This window comes from Neltuma alba, unplaced genomic scaffold (assembly GCF_004799145.2).
Source record: "Neltuma alba isolate B1F8T4 unplaced genomic scaffold, ASM479914v2 tig00002991_pilon, whole genome shotgun sequence".
In the NCBI taxonomy this organism is placed as follows: Eukaryota; Viridiplantae; Streptophyta; class Magnoliopsida; order Fabales; family Fabaceae; genus Neltuma; species Neltuma alba.
In genome coordinates this window covers 139,371-145,525 of record NW_021633095.1, presented here as the reverse complement: position 1 = coordinate 145,525, position 6,155 = coordinate 139,371, and the positions used below count along the sequence as shown (strand labels likewise).

General features: G+C 31.2%; 1 long non-coding RNA gene across 1 annotated transcript; it reads left to right on the top strand.

Moving 5' to 3' along the window:
• Positions 1-4,085: 4,085 nt before the first annotated feature.
• On the top strand, positions 4,086-5,180 carry LOC114739960 (uncharacterized). Its single transcript, XR_003739658.1, has 2 exons — positions 4,086-4,438; positions 4,957-5,180. It is a non-coding gene; the product is annotated as an uncharacterized LOC114739960 (long non-coding RNA).
• Positions 5,181-6,155: the final 975 nt, after the last annotated feature.

Genomic DNA, 6,155 nt, shown 5'->3' with positions numbered 1-6,155 from the left:
GCAATGAAGCATCTTGCACGGCATAATTCTGCATGAAAGGGGGAAAATGTAATAAAGAATTTAGAATTGAATAGCTAACAAAAAGAGTCAAAGACTGACGTTTAATTTCACGTTAAATGGGAAAAACCTAATCAGGTCAATTCCATGTTCATGGGAGATCATGAAAGCACTAGAGAAGGAAAATAAATTAGAACCCAAAAAACAAAAAGGAAGAAGGAAGCAAGAAGTCAATTATTTTAACAAACATGAATGAATATATGAAGAATGGATGGGCCAACTTAATCAGAATGGAGAAGAAAAAGTTGAGAGGTTTGGTAAAATATTCTTAAATATAGTTTATAACTATTAATTCATTTTAATTTTTTCGTGAATTATAGTTTCTAATCATCCTGGTGTGTGTGATAGTTTAACTTATCCTTATCCCTTTACTAATGAGATATAATCATATATATAAGCATTACAAATATCTATATACCATGTAAAAAAAATTTTCGTTTTATTTTTACCACTCATTTAATGTCACAGTACTATCTTAAACTTTCATTAATAAAAAGAAAACCCCGGGGTTCACTCTTCATAGAATGATTCGATATTATTGAATGAAAACTCGTAAATAATTCTCCGATAAAATGAGTGCAAAGTCTGAGCAAAGTTCAAGTTGAATTAAAGACAAAAACAGCATATTCAACACAAAAGGAAACAAATGGATGATGTAATCACTGGAATAATGGAAAGTCGGATGTCTGGGTAGTTTATACTTATAATATAATCTTGGTGCATGTCTTCACTTTTTGGACATTTACGTAGGAATATAATACTCCCGGGACCATTGTTGTTAGAGTTTAAAAATGTGCCACGTAATAATTTAATTTAAATTTCGGCAAAATTCGAGAGATCAAATCATAAACGAGTCGTACGACCTTAACCTTCAAATGCTAGATTAACATAACTGCTTATTCAACAAAATACACATAACTATATTAAACCATAATGATAATTATTTTCATCGTCAGGCGTCAATATATGAAATTAACTGATAATATCAACGCCATGTATCATATGGTTCTCAAAAAATATGATACCACGCGGTTCTCCAGAAATCAACATTTTAATTATTATTATTATGTTCGTGTTTAATTTTTTTTCCCTTTAATTTATAACGATAATAATTTAGACTGTTGAAGTCGTCATGTACGGTGAAGATCTTATGTGTTGAACAAGACTTAAGAGCCAGGACCCACACGAGGGATCCCAATGCATTAACCAACATTCAAAACTTTGCGCTTCCTCCGTCCCCTTTTATAAGTAATATTGGACTTCATCATGCAGATGAAAATATTAATTAAGATTAGTTAAAAATAATAAATATGTAAAAATTGAAAGTTCTTTCTTCAAAATATATTTATTTATGGAAGAGAAAGTATAAGAAAAAGAATAAAAATTATTATAATAAAAAGAATTATGAAAGAGAAAATGTGTGATGGAGAGAGATGATGGTTTGGAAAATGAGATAATAAATATATTGATTATTAAAATAAATAATTAATAGGGGCAAATAGAAAATTTGTTACAAAAATTTAAAACAACTTGTAAATATTGCTTATATTTAGAGACAAAAAGATTTAAAACAGATCTTAATTACAGCGTGTGAAGTTTTGAAGTGGAAGTGGTCACAGAATGCAATAAAGAGGACTCAAGACCAAAATTAATATTCAGGCCCACATAAAAAGACTAGGGAGCCAACAAAAAAAAAATTTCTTTATTAAAAGAAGAAAAATGATCATACCTTAATTCTGTTATATTATTTTTTAAAAATAGATGTGGAGGAAAAGAGTTAAATATTATTTTTTCCACAATTTAACTTTAAGATGTATTAAAATTAATTTTTAAAATTCTTTCTTAAGTTATGTATATGCCATTATTTTTTTTTCATTCCTATGATTCAATATATATAAAATTTAGTTTGAATTTTTCAAGTAGTGATCTTACACACGTAAACAAGAAAAGACAAAACAAAACAAAAAGAAGAAGAAGAAGAAGAAGGATCACAGTGACCTCTGCGAATTTATAGGTAAATCACCATACGCCGGTTACTTCCACCGGAAGACATATAATGTGCTTGTCTCTTATATGTTGAATGTGAAAATTAATGGGAAAATTCCAACACCTAGCTGGTGATGATATGACAATATTAGAAAATATTAATTGAGTCCTGAAAATTAAAGAAAATTCTATGAAAAGCAGATGTACACATATTTGCCGACAAAAAATAAGGGAGATATAGAGAAGTCAATGGTATAAGAATTTCCGACAAAATGTGAGGAAATATCCCATGATGGTATGTTTGATTGAACTACGTACTTAAAAAGTTTCTGCCTTTTCGGCCAATACAAATAACCCAGAAAAAAAAACCCAAAAAGTGAAATATATATATATATATATATGTATGTATGTAATGCCCAAGGGACCCAAGTTGACCTTGTTTAGTGAAGGACAAAATTAAAGGTTCAAGGCTCCGTGTGACGCCGTTAAGAGACGGTTTAAAGTCTTTGGTCTTTATTTAAGGTGCTTTACCACAGCATGACCCATCTCTCTCTCTGTCCGCGGAAACTCCATTAATTAAATGAAACTCTTTCTGCTTTATTCACAACATAACGCTGAGAGAAACTAACATCTAAATTCTGTGCCATTTCTCTGTAAATTTCCTATCCTAGCTTCCCCTTCACGCAAGTTCATAATCATAATGTGTGTGTATCCATGTAAATTTCAAGAAATCGTAATTCTTTAATAGAATTAATTTGAATAAATATTTTGAAAATATGCTTAAGTTAAAAAAAAACCCTTATAGTGTATACTTCTCTAATCCTATTTATAAGTCGTTTCCAATATGTTATACACGGACCAAGAAAAATATTAAATTTTATTAACTTTCATTTAAAATTCAATAACTTTTTGACTTTACCCCTATTTAATGTACATTATACCTCATATAAATTAAATAAAATCAACACACTAATAAATAAATAGTAAAATTGTACATTCATACAAAAAATTCTCTTAGTGCCCTATAAATAGGATTAAAATCTTTCTCTTTCCTATAAATAAGACAAAGGGAGTATGTAGTTAGAATCATTGATATCAATGTAAAATATGAAGCCTCTAAAAAAGGCCATGCTATTCATAAGTTATGGGTAATACTCTTTCTGGTTCTAAATATAAGACTCATTTTATAGTGTAAATTACATTACAAAATGAGTCTATTTATACTACAAAATAGGTCTTATATTTAGGACAAGAGGAGTATGTATATTTAGATAAATTGAATTTCATAATTGGAGAGGGGCACATAGGCATGGTGCTGTGAAGGGACGTAGGAAGTTTTGAAGGGGTCCTACACGGCCAACACGACTCGCGCATTCCATATTTCGCCTTTTTCATTCTCTGGCCCTTCACCCAGCGGCTCCCGTCAAGCCGCGTGCCTCCGAAGTTGGAGTCTTCCCTCCGTCTAATTTTATTTATAAGACATTTTAAATATATTTTATTATAATTAAAATAAATAAATTTTAGTAATCCTATTATAAAACTTAACAACTTTATAATTTTATATTTATTTAATGTATACACTTTTTAATAAAATAACAATTTATATAATAATAAATAAAATGTAAAATAATACATTTGTGTTAAAAATGTAACTACGTGGTTTATAAGTATGATTAAAAGAACTACTTTATGTGACTTACGGATGAGAAGAGTATTATAGATGGGGTTTAATTTTGAACACTTAATTTGCTTTCACACTCGAAGGCTTCGCGGCAGAGAGAGGGGACTGTGATAACGTGGCTGGAAAGTGGAAATAACTAACCAACCTCTCAAGCAGGCATAAGGCAACCGCGGAGAGCCAAGTCATGGATCACTTACTTGTGCCCCAATCCTACGCACGCTGCTTCAAAATTTTCCCCATAATTTCTCTGTAAATTTCTTCCCCCATTTCCTCCCTTCTCATGAGATCCCCATACATGTAACTCTATAAATACCGATCTGCTTCACCAACAAGCTTCACAACACCAATATTATTCCTATCTATCTATCTCTCTATCTATCTATCATCATCTACCTCTTAACTCTCTCAGTTTTTCTGCATAACAGGCTAGCCTGTTTCTTTATCCTCATCCTAAGGCTCCCAAACATTATCCTTAGATATGAATTCTAAAAGCATAAACCCCCAGAAGGTTTTCAGCCCACCACCACCAACTAAGACTCAGGCGGCGGCTTCCAAAACTGCCAATGGCACTAAAATGCCAACCACGCAGAGGAGTTTTTCCAAAGCAAATACGCCCCATCCTCACTCTCAGACTCCTTTAAGGACTCCCACCCAAATCCCCACCACCGCCAAGGTCTTTACCAAGCGACCATGATCCATACACTTCTCCATCAGGTTCATTGTTCTTTCTTTCTTTTGTTTTAAAATACCAGTCCTAATTATAAGAACTAGTTTATAATGTAAATTGCACTACAAACTAGTCTTTATAACTAGGACAGCAGGTAGTAACCTTTTTCATGAGGAAAACATGGGTTCAATGTTAATTACTCCTCCATATCAGTTCTGATGATGAGGTTCGTCTTTAAGTATGCCATGATACTTACCTACCTTATCTTATACGTACGTGGAAAAAGTTTTCGCATATTGGCTATATTTTTTTTTTCTATTGAAGAATTTTATAGTACCTGAGAACTGGGGCACGTAAAACTTTTATTTATCTCTCGTCCATTTTTTCAAAAAATATTTTAATCTTAATTTCTCCAAATCCATCCATACGAAAAAGTATGGCCAACTCCTTAATATAATTAGTCTTTTGGCTTGTATATACATATGATGGGTAACCGTCTTCATTATTCCTTCTTTCAATACTCTGCTGTTTCCTAATTTCATTTCGATTTTTCATTTTCATGCAGATTGTGGAAAAGTGCCAGTGATATTGAAGCTAGAAGGCTTGTATTATAGAAGAATTCACACACACACACACACACACACACACACACGTGGCAATTATATATATTATAGCAGAGAGATGAAGCAATAGTATACGTTTTGCGTCTGTATTTGATTTAATCTGTTGTCCTTTAATTTGTTTGCTTCCGTAAATATAATGATAATTAGACCATGGATTCAATCCTCCCGAATATTCTTACTCTCCAAACTGTCGCAATAGGAATATAATGTTTAAATCTGTCCAATTATAAATAATTATTTTGCATTTTGATGGGGTGAAAAATTTCTTATGCATATTTTAATACCAATATAAAAATACATCTATATACTACGTACCTCGGGTCTCACATGACTCACTAATCAATTTGTAGTTCCATATAATATACGAAAGGGAGTGGGGGCCCACCTTAGTTGACCTTCCAAATTTAGTTGAAGGATACATAAGGTACCCAACGACGCGAAGTCCCCAATCTCTCTCTCTCTCTCTCTCTCTCTATATATATATATAGGTATATATAAATATTGGTAACAAATATTATTAAGTTAAACAAGTCACTTAACTTTGTGCTATATGTATAGATTGAAAATCATCAATATTAATAGAAAACATTTAATACACAATAGAAAACATCGTATCTGCAAAAAAAAAAAAAAAACACCATGCTATTTACAAACTTTTTTTTCCCGGTAAAATGCTATTTGCAAACTGTGAATAGTTTGTCTTATTTTTATAATTTCAAATAATGCACAGGAAAACCATATCTAGACCTCCTATCAATTTTTAAACAAAAATCAATATTAAATATTTTAAATATTACTGAATAGAATTATGTGAATGAAGGGTAATTTATTTAGTTAAGAACACGTCAAAATAGGAGCTAATATTATAAAATAGGGATTTATTTGATAATTTCTTTCAATTCCAGATGCCAAATGAAATAATAAATTCTTAGTATTTAGGTCTCTAGTAATTAATATTTGACCATGCCAGGCCAAGCTTACCTTAATTGTGAAGTTTTTGACTTCCCAAACAAAAAGGAAATATTGACAGATTAAAGAAGTTTCAGTTAACTTTGTATAAATGACCTAAATCCTACTATTACTGTTTTAAAAAAATTGTGAATCAGTCATGCCTTCCAATCAGCAGAGACCAAATCATATA